Source organism: Equus quagga, chromosome 11 (assembly GCF_021613505.1).
Source record: "Equus quagga isolate Etosha38 chromosome 11, UCLA_HA_Equagga_1.0, whole genome shotgun sequence".
NCBI classification, from domain to species: Eukaryota; Metazoa; Chordata; class Mammalia; order Perissodactyla; family Equidae; genus Equus; species Equus quagga.
The window spans coordinates 49,662,215-49,678,417 of record NC_060277.1 but is presented as its reverse complement, the minus strand read 5'-3'; the positions used below and the strand labels follow the sequence as shown (position 1 = coordinate 49,678,417).

The window sequence follows — 16,203 nt, the reverse complement described above, 5'->3', positions numbered from 1 at the left end:
TGTGCATCCACACAGTTGACACATACGGCAGAACTTCTACCTTCCAAGTACTGTGTGAGGCACTAGGATAGACACATGAATAATGCCTAATTCCCGTCCTCAGGAAGCTATCTTGTGGTAAATGGAGAAAGACACAAAAAAGGCAAATCACAATATAAAAAGGTAAATAATTTTGTCAAAAAGGTGCAGAGGACAGAGCAGGGGATCCCCACTAGAGCGCTTGTGCATATGTGTGTAAAGCAGCAGTGGTCAGTGGGCAAACACAGATGGGCCCTGTTGGCACAGCTTCCAACAGACAGGCACAACTGCCAGGGATCACAGTAGGCTCAGAAAACACAGCCCCCCCAGTGGTGGCAGGTGGAATCTGTGACCAGATACTACCACTATGTGATGGCAAAGGTACACCCTATCAAATAGCATGAAAAATTATATTAATACTCCAGACCAGAAGGAAAATGACAAGCACCCAGAAATATATCCTGAAGTTACAGAAATTGACAGTCGAAATGACAGAAATTTCAAAATAGTTCTCAAAAAGAAACTCAACAAGTCGCATGAGAACTCAGAAAGACAGTTCAATGAACTCAGGGATAAAATTAATGAACAGAGGGAATTCTTCACAAAAGAGATTGAAACTATAAAAAAAATTAGAAATGTTGGAGATGAAGAACACAATGAATAAGATAAAGAAAAATCTGGAATCCTTAACAAACAGAGCTGATATTATGGAGTACAGAATTAACAATTTAGAGAACAGATATATAGAAATGCTTCAGATGAAGGAGGAGAGAGAACTAAGACTCAAAAGAAATGAAGAAATTCTCCAAGAAATATTTGACTCAATAAGGAAATTCAGCATAAGGATTATAGATATTCCAGAGGGAGAAGAAAGGGAGAAAGGAGCAGAGAGCTTACTCAAAGAAATAATAGCTGAGAATTTCCCAAACCTGGGGAAGAAGCTGGAATTACAAGTAAATGAAGCTAATAAAACTCTTAATTACATCGATGAAAAAAGATCTTCTCCAAAGCATACATTAGTAAAACTGGCAAAAGCCAAGGACAAAGTAAAAATATTAAGGGCAGTAAGGCAGAAGGAAATAACCTACAAAGGAACCCCTATCAGACTTTCAGTGGATTTCTCAGCAGAAACCTTACTGGCTAGGAGAGAGTGGAATGATATATTCAAAATTCTGAAAGACGAAAATTTTCAGCCAGGAATACTCTATCCAATGAAACAATCCTTCAGATACAATGGAGAAATAAAAGCTTTCCCAGATAAACAAAATCTGAGGGAGTTCATCACCACAAGAGCTCCCCTATAAGAAATGATCAAGAATGTCCTCATACCCGAAAAAAAAGAAAGGGGTTACAAAGCCTTGAGCAAGGAGATAAATAGACAAAATCAGAACAGTTTAGCAAACAATTATAACAATTACAACAATTATAAAACTAAAGGTGAGGAAAGCAAAAATAACTATAATCACTTCATTTTAATCACAAACGCACAACACATAACAGAATAAGTTGTGACAACAATAACTTAGATGGAAAAAGAAAGGGATGGAACCTGCTTACACTAAGGAAGTAAGAGGTTATGAGAAAATGGACTATCTCATCTACAAGATCTTTTATACAAACCTCACAATAACCACTAAACAAAAAATCAGAACAGAGGCATAAATGATAAATAAAGAGAAAACCATAATAGAGAATCACCAAACTGAGTTGGCAGTTGGAAATATGCAGGACAAGAAACAAGGGAAATAGAGAACAACCAGAAAACAAGTGAAAATGCAGTATGAAGCCCTCATATATCAGTAATCACTCTAAATGTAAATGGACTGAATTCTCCAATCAAAAGACATCGAGTGGCTGGAAGTATTAAAAACAAGGCCCAACAATATGCTGCCTCCAGGAAATATGTCTTAGCTCTAAAGACAAACACAGGCTCAGAGTGAAGGGAGGGAAGGTGAAACTCGAAGCAAATGGCAAGCAAAAGAAAGCCAGCATTGTCACATTTATATCCTACAAAATAGACTTCAAGATAAAAAAAGCAATGAGAGACAAAGAGGGACAATATAAAATGATAAAAGGAACACTCCATCAAGAGGATATAATTCTTATAAATATATAGGCACCTAACACAGGAGCACCAAAATACATAAAGCAACTATTAACAGACCTAAATGGAGAAATTAACAGCAACACAATAACAGTAGGGGACCTCAGCACCCCACTTACATCAATGGATAGATCATCCAGACAGAAAGTCAACAAGGAAAAGTGGAATTAAATGCAAAACTAGACCAGGTGGACTTCTTAGAGATATATATATACATAACACTCCATCCAAAAACAGCAGAATACACATTCTTCTCAAGTGCAGATGGAACATTCTCAAAGATAGATCATATGTTAGGAAACCAGGCAAGCCTCAATAAATTTAAGAGGATTGAAATCATCTTAAGCATCTTTTCTGATCATAGTGCTATGAAACTAGAAATCAACTACAAGAAAAAGCTGGGAAAGTCACAGATATGTGGAGACTAAACAACATGCTACTGAACAACCATTGGATCAATGAAGAAATTAAAGGTGAAATCTAGAGATATCTGGAGAAAAATGAAAATACACCATACCAACTCATATGGAATGCAGCAAAATTGGCCCTAAGAGGGAAATTCATAGCAATACAGGCCCACCTTAACAAATAAGAAAATTCTCAAATAAGCAATCTTAAACTACACCTAACAGAACTGGAAAAATAAGAACAAACAAAGCCCAAAGTCAGCAGAAGGAAGGAAACACTAAAAATTAGAGCAGAAATAAATGCAATAGAAACCAAAATATAGCTGAAAGGATTGATGAAACTAAGAGCTGGTTCTTTGATAAGGTAAACAAAATTGACAAACCCTTAGCTAGACTCACTAAGAAAAAAGAATGATGGCTCAAATAAATAAAATTAGAAATGAAAGAGGAGAAATTACAACCAAAGACATTCAAAAGATTATAAGAGACTACTATAAAAAACTATATGCCAACAAATTGGATAACCTAGAAGAAATGGACAAATTCTTAGGCTCATACAACCTCCCAAAACTGAATCAGAAGAAATAGAGAATCTGAATAGACAAACCATAAGCAAAGAGATCGAGACAGTAATCAAAAACCTCCCAAAAAAGAAAAGCCCAGGATCAGATGCCTTCTCTGGAGAATTCCACCAAACATTCAAAGAAGATTTAACACCTATCCTTCTCAAACTATTCCAAAAATTTGAAGAAGACAGGACACTTCTTAACTCATTCCATGAGGCCAACATCAGCCTCATCCAAAAGCCAGACAAGGACAACAAAAATAGGGAAAATTACAGGCCAATATTGCTCATGAACATAGATACAAAAATCCTCAACAAAATATTGGCAAACCAAATACAGCAATACATTAAAAGGACCATACACCATGATCAAGTGGGATTTATACCAGGGACACAGGGATGGTTCAACATCCACGAATCAATCAATGTGATACACCACATTAACAAAATGAGGTATAAAAACCTCATGATCATCACAATAGATACAGAGAAAGCATTGGACAAGATCCAATATCCATTTATGATAAAACTCTGAATAAAATGGGTATAGGAGGAAATTACCTCAACATAATGAAGCCCATATATGAAAAACCCACAGCTGAGATCATACTCAACAGTGAAAAACTGAAAGCCATCCCTCTGAGAATAGAGACAAAACAAGGGTGTCCACTCTCACCACTCCTATTCAGCATAGTACTGGAGGTATTGGCCAGAGCTATTAGGCAAGAAAATGAAATAAAAGGTATGCAAATTGGAAAAGAAGAAGTGAAACTCTTGTTGTTTACAGACAACATGGTTCTATATATATAGGAAACCCTGAAGAATCCATGGGAAAGCTATTAGAAATAATCAACAACTACAGCAAAGCAGCAGGGTACAAAATCACCTTACAAAAATCAGTTGCATTTCTATACTCTAATAACAATCTAACAGAAAGAGAACTCAAGAATACAATCCCTTTTAAAATCACAACAAAAATAATAAAATATCTAGAAATAAATTTAACCAAAGAGGTGAAAGACCTATACAATGAAAACTATAAGATATTATTGAAAGAAGTCAAAGAAGACATAAACAAATGGAATGATATTCCATGCACATGGATTGGAAGACTATACATAGTTAAAATGTCCATACTACCTAAAGCAAACTACAGAGTCAATGCAATCTCAATGACATTCTTCACACAAATAGTACAAAGATTCCTAAAATTCATTTGGGGCAAGAAAAGACCCCAAATAGCCAAAGCAATCCTGAGAAGAAAGAACAAAGCTGGAGGTGTAAGAATCCTTGACTTCAAAATATACTACAAACCACAGTAATCAAAATAGCATGGTACTGGTACAAAAACAGACACGCAGATCAATGGAACAGAATAGAAAGCCCAGAAATAAAGCCACACATCTCTGGACAGCTAATCTTCAACAAAGGAGCCAAGAACATACAATAGAGAAAGGAAAGTCCCTTCAACAAATGGTTTTGGGAAAACTGGACAGCCACATGCAAAAGAATAACAGTAGACCATTATCTTACACCATGCACAAAAATTAACTCAAAATGGATTAAAGACTTGAAGGTAAGAGGTGAAACCATGGAACTCCTAGAAGAATATATAGGCAGTACACTCTTTGAGATTGGTCTTCGAAACATCTTTTTGAATACAATGTCTACTCACACAAGGGAAACAAAAGAAAAAACCAAATGGGACTTCATCAGACTAAGGAGCTTCTCCAAGGCAAAGGAAACCAGGACCAAAATGAAAAGACAACCCACTAGCTGAGAGAAAATATTTGCAAATCATATATCTGACAAGGAGTTAATCTCCAAAATATGTCAAGAACTCCTACAACTCTACAGCAAAACAAACCAAAAACGCAATAAAAAAATGGCCAGAGGATACAAACAGACACTTTTCAAAGAAGATATACGGATGGCCAGCAGGCACATGAAAAGATGTTCAACATCACTAATCATTAGGGAAATGCAAATCAAAACTACAATGAGACATCACCTTACACCATTAGAATGGCTATAATCACCAAGACAAAAAACAACAAATGTTGGAGAGGTTGTGGAGAAAAGGGAGCCCTCATACACTGATGATGGGAATGCAAACTGGTGCAGCCTCTAGGGAAAACAGTATGGAGATTTCTCAAAAAATTAAAAATAGAAATACTGTATGACCCAGCTATCCCGGTACTGGGTGTTTATCCACAGAACTTGAAATCAACAATTCAATGAGACTCATGCACCCCTATGTTCATTGCAGCATTATTCACAAGAGCCAAGACATGGAAGCAACCCAAGTGCCCATCAACTGATGACTAGATAAAGAAGATGTGGTGTATATATATATAGATATATATATATATATATACAATGAAATACTACTCAGCCATAAAAAAGGCAAAATCGTCCCCTTCGCAACAACATGGATGGAACTTGAGGGTATGATGTTAAGTGAAATAAGCCAGACAGAGAAAGACAAACATCACATGATTTCCCTCATATGTGGAAGATAAACACATGGACAAGGAGAACAGATTAGTGGTTACTAGAGGGGAAGGGGGTTGGGTGTGGGCATCAGGGCTAAAAGGGCACATGTGTTTGGTGACCGACAAATTATGTATAACTGAAGTTTCACAATGTTATAAACTATTATCAGCTCAATAAAATTTTTTAAAAGTTTTCCTGAATACCAGTACACAGACTACATAAAAGGCTTTCTGAACCATGAGCGTCCTTCCGAGGTCTTGGGCTGTTTGTCAGCACAGCAGAGCCTATTTTGTTCTTTTCAGTACAATCGTGTGTTTGCCTTGTTGGAGCCACAGGTTCAGGTCATGGTACACGAAGATGAGGATGGCGTTTCCTCAAAAGGAGCAGACACTCCCAGAATTGGCAATCTTAGGAAATGATGAGGCCTGGGTTAAGAAATAAGGACTTTGTAAGCAACTCAGGAGAGAAAATTTTCCTGCTCTATGGGCCTGGAGGTCTAAGGAAGGGAGATTCCAGGAGCTTTTTTTTTCTTTTTTTTTGAGGAAGATTAGCCCTGAGCTAACTACTGCGAATCCCCCTCTTTTTGCTGAGGAAGACTGACCCTGAGCTAACATCCGTGCCCATCTTCCTCTACTTTATACATGGGACGCCTGCCACAGCACGGCTTTTGGCAGGCGGTGCCATGTCCGCACCCGGGATGCCAAGAAGCAGAACGTGCGCAATTAACCCTGCGCCACCGGCAGGCCCCTGGGAGCATTTCTGATACTGGGATCAGTGTAAGAGTGGCGAGCATAGCAGGCTAGAGGCTTCCCTCTGGTCAGGAGAGAGGGACAAAGAGGGGAGACCCCAAAACAGGCTCCTGCCTGATCAGTAATGTAAATTTTTCTTGGTGTTGCGTTTTCCTCAAACCTTCAGTGAAGTCTTGTTTAAAGGTACAGCTTGGTCTCAGCTGTGGGTAGTTAGGGAAGGACCTGCCCTTGCTTCCAACACACCCGTAAAGGAGAGAGAGTACCCCTAATGCCCCAGGCCACCAGCGCAGAACCATCCGGCCCAGCGGAGCGGGAGAACAGAGGCTGCGCAGGGGATACGCCAGGGCGGCGCTGTAATTGATTTGGTGCAGTTCCTTCCTGCCTGCAGCATAAGTAAAGCGGAGTTGGTAAGCACCAGACATAGTCCCTGTCACGGGCCTACCCTCCTGACCTAAGTGAGCTGCGAACTGCAATTTCATGGTGTGAACAGAAATTTTCCACGGGGGTTACTCCGTGGAAAGATGTCATTCCGTCTCCCGCTGTCGCAGCTCCTCCGCTGTAACCGAGCGGGAGGCTGCTTACGTTATGCCGCAGCAACAAACAGCCCAAGAACCTCAGTGGCCTAAAACAAGAAGCGTGTCTTTCCTGTTTCTGCTCCACGCCTAAAGCCGGTCAGCTGTGCCTTTTGCTCAAAGTGGCCGCTGCCCAGGACTCAGCTCGGGGCGGGGCGGGGGGGGGGGGGGGGGGGGTGCGCAGCGCCGTCCGAAATGCGGCCGGCCACTGTGGCGGAGGCAACAAGCACACGGCAAAGCAGCACCGGCTCTTAAAGCCAACACCCAGCAGTGACGTGTGTGACTTCCGCTTACCCAAAGCAGGTTCCCCACCTGGGGACGGGCAAGGCAGAGCAAGAACGTGTGTGCGCAGCCTCCTGACTCCACCTGCACGCACACGCCCCGGGAAAGCTCCTGAGCGCCTTGCCTGAGAGCGTGTTGTTTTAACTGAGCAAACGAGAGTCACATTTAAACTGTACTGAGCAGCCTGCTAGCTTTCCTGACATGGGAAATTCTGTAGGAACCGCTTGGTTGTAGGTAAAGTAAAAGAAAGACAAACAATATATGTGGAAAATAGATGATGAGTGAAGTATAAGAAGAAAATAGAGACATAGCAAACGAAGGAGAGAAAGAGAATCATGACAGTGAGGACTCGCCTCCTTGCCGAGTGGCTTTGGCACAATTTTCTTCTCCTCCCATTCTCCATTGCTGTTCATTTCTCTGGGTCCTGACTAGTTAATCGAATGAAGAAAGACAAAGGGAAGATGAGAAAAATGTGGGAAATCGAAGACATGTGAGTCTGGGCTAACAAAGAAGGGTAACTGGATTAAAAAACAACGAACAAAGGAGCAAAAATAAAAATTTCCTTTGCTCCTATAAAAAGTAAGGAGCAAAGGATAATGAAGAGTCTAAAATCCAAAAGCTGGGGAGGGGCTGTAGAAGGTGAAACGCTGGAGTTTGTTGCCCCAGCCCTTGCAATGTCAGATTTTTCCCTGGCTGCACTCTGCCTGATAATATTTGCAAAGCTCACCCTCGAGATTTTACACGTGTCCTGGGGAAGAATATTGCTCGTTGGGAGTTGGTTATCCCAGAATAAATGCACTGGGCCCTTTGCACCGTAGCTTGAGAGGCAGCCTGCACTGAAACGGGCCCAGGCTGGTGAAGCCCCCATCTTTAGACACCTGCTCAGTCTTTCCTCTTCCCACAGCCCACGGCTTTGGAGAACACCCGGGGCCTGCTGGGTAGAGGTGGGGTAACTGTATTCCAGAGAAAACCTTACTCTGACACTCTGACCCATGAGGAACCACTTAAATTTGTTTGGAAAAAAAAAAAGTCTTTACGGCTCCACAAGCCTGGTGCTAAAAATACCATTTTAACGTAACCAAAGCTGCTTCAGTAGCGCCTGGCTGGTGGAGACTATCAGACCGTCAGGCATCTCCGCTAAATGTCAGCCTGCCTTTTCACACAAAAACCATGAAACTGTTTAATTGCAATCCACTGCAGGGAGCCTCCGAACCCTCAGAGGGGCAGGCGTACGCCTGGGAAAGGAGCAGGTTGCTCCCCAAGGCGCCATGAGGCCTGACACTATGGCCTCTACTTATCATTTTTTCATGACTTAATTGTGGAACTGTTTCTTAAAAATTTACATGAAGTAGAAACAGTTTTCTAAGGAGAATCCACTCTCTGTCACTAAGCAGGAAACCTCAGCGTATCGCCAATGCCTTCAATTCCCTTCAGTGCTCTGTTGGGTGTCTTCTCTTTTTCTGAAATTAATACTTCCCTTTCTTCCTCTATCTACAAATATATGATTTCCTCAGGATCGGTCGTATTCTACACAGGGCAGCCACAAGCCTAAGTGATGACTTCGTGTCTAAAAAGGGCTCGGTCCCTTGGGCACCCAGCTGGCAAGCCCCCATACCTTCGAGAAGCAAAGGGCATCCCTTCCCCTGGGAAGATCCCTACTCCAGGCTGCGTGGCTTGGTGACAGTGCATGGGCTTGATTTCAGTCCCCACACACCCTTCATGTAGGCACATTTGTGAAGTCCACAAACTGCACAACGGCCCGCGTCGGCCCTTCCATGTTCTGACGTGATCTATCTCCTTAGCTACAGATGGTTGATCCAGGGGTGGCTTTTTATACACGCCAAGCCAACCAGAGCCCTTCTGTGGAATTTTTTCCAACTAGACTCAAGAGAGTCAGAGCTCCTCTGTTGGCGCAAGTCAAAAGATGCATTTCATGACCTGTTGGTGACTCAGATTCCTCCCATTTGAAAAAAGCCACTGGTAGTGAGAATGAAGCCAACATGCACAAAGACGCGAAAGCAAGAGATGGCAAGCGTTCAGTCAGCGCTCAGGTGCCTGCTCCAGTGGTGCCGGGACCAGCAGCCCCCCTGCCCTGTCATGGGGGGGTGGTTCGGTTGCTCAGCCCTCCCTTGGATCCCACGAGTCAACAGACATCCTTTGTGCTTCAGCTTCTTTGAGTTGGGTTTGCATCACGGCAACCTGAGAGTCATGAAGAAATGCGGGAGCACTGCAAAGAGCAGCCATGTCTCATGGCAGCCAATGCTTGCAGATGTGGCTGCAGCTTGACGGATCACCCCGGACCAGCTCCACGGAGAGGAGATAACTGCAACGGAGGCGCAGAGCGGCCTGTGCTTGTTAAGTGACTCAGAGCTGACAATTCCCCATTTCTAGCAGTGTGACCTTCTGCAAGTCTCCATACCTCAGTTTCCACATCTATAAAACAGGAATTTTCATAGTTCTTATGTCAGGGGTTTATTGAGAGGATTAAATGAAACAATGCATGGAAGTATCTAGGACAGTGCCTGGCACCTAGTGCTCAATAAATATTAGATCTGATTGTTCTTCTTCTATTATTTCCAGTGTCAGAATGGCACTTGACATAGGAGAGACACTAGCAAGTGTTGCAATAGATACAACATTGCATTTTAGCCCTAACTCTATGCCTAACATTCTGTGACCTTAGGTAAGTCATTTTATTTTTTTCGAACCTCAATTTTCTCAACTGTAATTGGGAATAATAATAATATTTTTGGCAGGTTAATTGAAAGACATCAGGAAATAATATGTATGAACAGATTTCATGAATTCTAAAACTCTATCCAACTATAAAAGACTGGAAAGATCAATCTAAGTTTGCTTTTTTCAAAGATGCTAAGATCAGTATTTTAATAGCTAAAAAAGAAGTAAAAATTTGAAAACCGACATTCTTCTTTTGAATGTAATAGGTACTATATGTCCTAAAAATAGAGACTTTTTCCTCCATTGGAATCAATAAAACAATTTCTATTTTGACTGGGGAAAATGTGTCCTTTAAACATTTTTATTTTTCTTGAATTAGGCCTCATGCAAAAATTTTGCTTTCCCCTCGTGAAAACTGACAATTTTAATAGTATCCCAAGCTCAGCCTGGGAAAACAGCAATTTTAAAATTACAAATCAAATCTTGGCATGATGTTTAAAACATTAGCCTGCATACAACAAAGGAAGCCTCAGATCAAACCATCTGTTTTCTTAGCATGTCAGCATTTGATAAGTGGAGATTTTAAAAATAAAACAGAATACAATCATCTCTGAACCATTTCAGTGAGAAAAGAGCCTGACCAAAAAAACCCTATTGCTTTTTCTAGCAAGTTTGCTAGAACTTGCAGCAGAATAAATTCAAGTTAAAGAATAAAAATATGAAACAAGGGACAAGAATAGGAAAGATGGACACAGTGCTACCACATCCTGTTTCTCTTTTAATTTAGAACCTCACCATCTGTTCTATGACCTGACCTCCTCCCCTCTTCACCTGAACATTTGCAAGGAAGGAAATGGAAGGTGGGGAGGACTGGACAGAGCGCAGCCAGCGTTTGACTCAGCCATTTTCAAGCCTGACCACAGACCTGCTCAGAGCAGCTCCTTGGTGATATAGTGCCAGCGTTGTGGCAGACACTATTGAGTGCCCTCCAGCAACACTTTTCCTTGCTTCCTTGCTAAGAAAGCCTATGTTTTGCTCAGTTCTCAATATGTCTAACCCTAGAGGATAACTCAGGATTGGTCTCTGTCAACTCCTTGCTTCTAGAGGTAGCAGATTGACTCAGTTCTAGCCAGAGTCTGCAAATCTTTAGGTAACCAAGATGGGAAGACAAGCCAATCAGAGACTGACTCAGAGGCCTGCCAATGTCGAGTTGCTGACCCTCTCCTGAAACTCCCACCTCTAGACTTCTTGTTAGATGAATAATTAAATGGCTTTATTGACTAAGACTCTTAGTTTTTTGTTACTTGTAGGGAAAATCACCCTAACTGATAATAGGGCCTTCCACAAAGAATTCCACCCCCTGCTCTTCCCTCCTCCCTGTGCCATAATACCTGGACAAATAGGATGCTAAACGTTTAGAACCACAGAATGTCAGAGCTGAAAGTCACTCTACACCTCCAATTAACAGATGATAAAATAAGAAATTCGGAAGTGATTCTTCTTGTTTAAAGGGTTGAGCCTTATTAGTGCAAATGCCTCTGGGAAAAGAGCGAGACGCAGCAGGCATTTGAAGCGGTGTGAGTCACTCTATGAGAATCGTGTCCTAGGTGCAGGTTTGTCTGGGGAAAACTGTGAAGAGCTTCTCTCTGGGAAGGAGAAAGGTACAGAAAAGGGAATCTGGAGGCTCCAGGTCAATGTCTTCTTCATGCTTTCGAAGGCCAGATCTGAAGTAAAGTTTTCCACAAATGCCGTGTGAAAGGAGAAAGCATTTGTCCAAATTGCTTCCCAGAAATGCACAAGGAGCAGTTCCTCCAGAAGTCTGCATGAGAGCTCCCGCCTCACCACATCTGGCGCTGCTGGGTGTCGGCAGAGGGGAGGACGTTAGGTTCATATAAACTCATGGAAGAGATTTTCAAAAAAACTCAAAGAGCTAAAATGATACTTTTAGGGGTATCAGAGACCGGTCTCAAAAGTTGCAAATATCCTCTCAACTTCTGCAACCCAATTCTTCCACAGCTATGTGGATGCAACCTGACTATTCAATTCATTTGAATTGTTGGTGTACAAGATTTTTCTTGAAGTTTTGACAGTTCCTTCCCCTTTTTTCCCCCTCAAACTTTTTTGAAAACCAAGATTATTTTAATCAGAGAGAATATATTCTTACAACTTAATTATAAAAATAACACTTGTTTTCGTCTATGTCTGTTCTCTACATCGCATATCCCTAGCTGTATTTAGCAAAGTGTGTAGAACACAGCAGAGGCTCCATAAATATTCTGGAATCAATGCATGATGAAGTGCAGGACGCTTAGAAATACAGAAAACAGAATTTTAGAGAAACTCCTTATTCTATACATTCATTTGTAGACACTCAAATCTTGTTCCAGAAATATGTTTTCTATATGTATTTTAAATTGTTTATTTGTTTTCCTATAAAGGGGAAGCCTATTGTGTTATTGTTTCCTGAAAATGCTCAGTTTTTTGGAAATTTTCAACTGAATTTTCCTCTGCTTTAACAAGGGACAGAAGGAATGTAAACTGCTCCCCCAAATGTGCACATGAGATGGAAACAAACTTGTGTTCTCGCTGCCACTGCAGACTTCTCCACTCTGCTCGATAGGTCAGTCCAAGACATTTGGTGGAGTTCTATAGTTCAACTAGAACAATTTAAAAAGCTGATGTAACCAAAGTAAGTAAATAATAAAGGTTCATCTCCATTTGCTATTACTCGGGGTAAATGTAAGTCATGACATGTTTCCTTTGCTCACTTGGGGAGTGATTCATGCACTGACGTTACAAGCTGTTTTCAGGGCTGTTGAAGTTGTGCATGCAGCTCTGGAGGTCAATGAGGAGTCTGTCACTGGAACTCCCCAGAAAGGTCCTCGTTAGAACACGATTTAGCAAATGCGGTATTGACATCACTGTACCAATCCCAGGTTGGGCATGCATGCTCTTCCAGTGAGTCATCTCCTGCAGACTCTCTGCGTGGTCAGGGCTGGCATTTTTACTCAGAAACATCAGGGGGAAATAATTAAAATAGAATTTAGTTTTAAGTTTCATCAGGCAGACCATTAGAAAAGTTTATTATGACCATCAACAGGGAGCCACAAAGGGATACAACAGGACTTGAGTTCAAATTACAGTCCATTTCCGATCATGGATGCCCAAGTGATTTCTACACTGGATTATCCTTTCCCTTGGCAACACTGACCCTGGGAAAAACAGGGAAATAAGGACAGTTTGTCTTGTTTCAATTTTGCCATCTAGCCGTTCATTCAACAAACATGTGTTAAACACATATTTGATGCCAAGCATCATTCCAGGTATGGAGGACCCCGCAGACAACAAAGCAGAGTCCCTGCCTTCGGGGGTCTTAGTTTATTAGGCAAATATTATAAACAAATCAACAAAAAAATACATCTGTAATCCTGGGTAGCCATAAATGCTTTGACGATAAAGAAGAACAAAGGGATGAGAGTGATGTTTCAGATGACGTTCTCAAGAGGACAAGTGTCTCTGAGCAGGGCAGCAGATGAATGGCCAGCCTTGGGCTGCCTAGAGGAAGAGGTTCCAGGCTGAGGGAACAGCAAGTGCAAAGGACCTGAGGCAGACCTGTAATTGGCATATGAGGGCCAGCAAGGAAGCCAGTGTGATGAGCAGAGGGAGCTCATCAATTGTGTGAATTGCTGTCAGAGAGACAACCAGGGACACGATCGTGTAGGACTTGGGGCCCCAGGGAGGTCTTTGGGTCAGTTCTAAATGCTGGTGATGTTACTGGAGAGTTTTTGCAAGAAAATGACACAATCTGATTTGCCTTTTGAAGGGATCTTCTGGCTGCACTTTAGAGACTAGATTATGTGGGGGTTGGGGAGGGATGGGAGTTAAAAATAGGAATAGGAAAACTAGTTAGAAGATTTTTACAGAAATCTTCCCCAGAGATGACTGGTTTGGACCAGAGATGGGATTTCTGGATGGGCTGGATATAGAGTGGGAATGAAGGAGAAAAATGAAGAGTAACTCCGGTTAAGAGCCTCATCAACTGAGTAGTACTGCTGATTAAGATGAGAAAGATGGGGAGAAGCAGCTTGGGTGGGTGTGGGCAGGGAATCAAGAGGTCAGTTTTGGACATCTCAAGTGTGAAGTCTTAGGCTAATTCCTCTTAATGGAGGTATTTGTTGTAGATATGCACTTTGGATCCTGCTTCTTTGAAAAAAGGCATGGAGAGGGGAAGGCCTGGCAAGATGATCTCATGTGGCCTTATGAGGCCCAACAGTGCAGGGTTCTCGAAGGCTGGGAGGCTGCCCCCCCTGCTGCTGTCATGGGCTCAGATGACTGTTAGTGTTGCCGGTTCGTTGAGGAGCCAACGAGGCAGGGGAAACGTGCTCCGTGTTCTGTGATATAGTCACGCACCTGCATAATGATGTTTCAGTCAACCACAGACCACATATATGATGGCAGTCCCATAAGATTAGCAGCATATAGCCTAGGTGTGTAGCAGGCTATACCATTTAGCTTTGTGTAGTACACTCTATGATGTTCACACAATGACAAAATCGCCTAACGATGTATTTCTCAGACTGTATCCCCGTCGTTACACAACACCTGCCTGTTCTGAGATTGTGGTGAAGAGAGACAGAGTGACTGTCAGACTTTCTAGTAGCCCAAGAACGTCAGGACCAACCACGTAGTTTGGGAGACTAGAAAGGAAGTCTAGCCCAGAGAGTACGGCATGTTGGGTTCTAGCTTTTTTCTGCTTAATAACGTGTACCTTTCTCCCTCTACTGTGTATGTCCCACTGCTGCCACTGAAAACATTCCTGTGGTAAGAAGATCTGACTGAAAATATGTACTTGGTAAAACATCAGTGTCTGCGAGTGTGGACAGAAGTGCCCTCTACAAATAGATCCTCAGGGATCTGCTCAGTCTAAACGAGCAGCAGAAGCAAAGAAACCACGAATTGAAGATGAAGAGTGTGTGCACCTTGATGAAGAGAGATCGGCTGCTCGTTTGGAGAGTCCCAAAGAAGGGATTGTACAAACCGAACAGATCTAGTCTTTGCAGCTATGTCAATAGAAAAAATGGCTGCAATCAAAGTAAAAATTACGGTAAGAAAAGATCTACAATCAAGACTGACCTAGATGATTAGGTAACTGCCCTAAAACACAGGAGTTTCAGGGAAGCTGAGGTAAATGTGACCCAAGACATTTTCAGCAGAGAGAAGGTGGGGGAGGGGAGGGTAGAAGTGCAGTTTCCCAGTGTTGTTTGCAATTCTTCAGAATGGAATGTATCTGAACAGAAACTGGCCCCCAATACAACACCTGTGGATGCCATGTATGTACCAAATATCCTATCCCAGCTGCTTACAACAGATATGACCAGGAAAGAGTCAAAGGAAAAGAAGAAATGGAAAGCTTCAGAGCTGATACTATGGTACCTACCACAGTAAGCCCTGGAAATCTGTAGCAGAGGATGACACGTCTGCCCTGGGACTCAGACTCCTGAGCATCGCCAGTTCTGAGGGCAGCTTCTCAAGCAAGGCTTCCCCCAAACCGGAAGAAAGGATCTCGAGCACCCACTATCACCAGTCAGGCAGTCACCACCTCTTTAATAACAATGCTTCACGCAAGACACCTTTTACGGGATCTGAAATTTTTCCCATCAGATGAAAAGTGAAGACAAGGCTGCCAATGAGAAAATGAAACTGCAATTCAGAGAAGAAAAGAGTAGCTGCAGCCAGAGGGCCCTACAGCTAGTGTCCCGGGGCCTTACAGGGCAGGAGACCCGCCCCTCATGTGGAAGCCGTGAGACTGGGGAGGGCAGGTTGGAGCAGCTCTTGTATCAGGGATGCCCGGCAGTTCAAAGACTGGCCATGGCTTTTTCCTGATGGGTCACCAGTGGATGTATTTGCTAAAATTAAACGTTTTCATCTTAAGTATGATGTAGCTTGTCTAGACCCAAATGTTCAGAAATAGGGTAGAACTGTATTAGAACTCAGCGATCACCAATGTCCTTTGGATGTTTTCTTACCATTTTCTTACAGTTCTGAGACACATTTATAACTACAAGGTAAAGCAAACATCCCACCAGAGATTCTGAATTAGTTGGTTTCTCCTTTTACTGTAAATTTGGGTTAAGAAATATGTGTATACTTTGATCTAAAGGCTGAAACTCAAGCATTATGAATTTACCAAAAACTTATAAATGAAGATGGCCACAGACTGATCTTTCATATGACCTTGTTCGATGCTTTGTAGAGAACGCTGGTTAATAGACTCAGGTGCTGTGGCTTTTGTCTTTTCCAGTCGCCTGCTCCCAACTCCTGATTTTCTTTA

At 42.1% G+C, this 16,203-nt stretch overlaps 1 pseudogene; it reads left to right on the top strand.

Annotated features, from left to right (window-relative positions):
- LOC124247176 (parafibromin-like) overlaps window positions 1–15,930 on the top strand; it is a 142,862-nt pseudogene extending 126,932 nt beyond the window's left edge.
- Window positions 15,931–16,203: the final 273 nt, after the last annotated feature.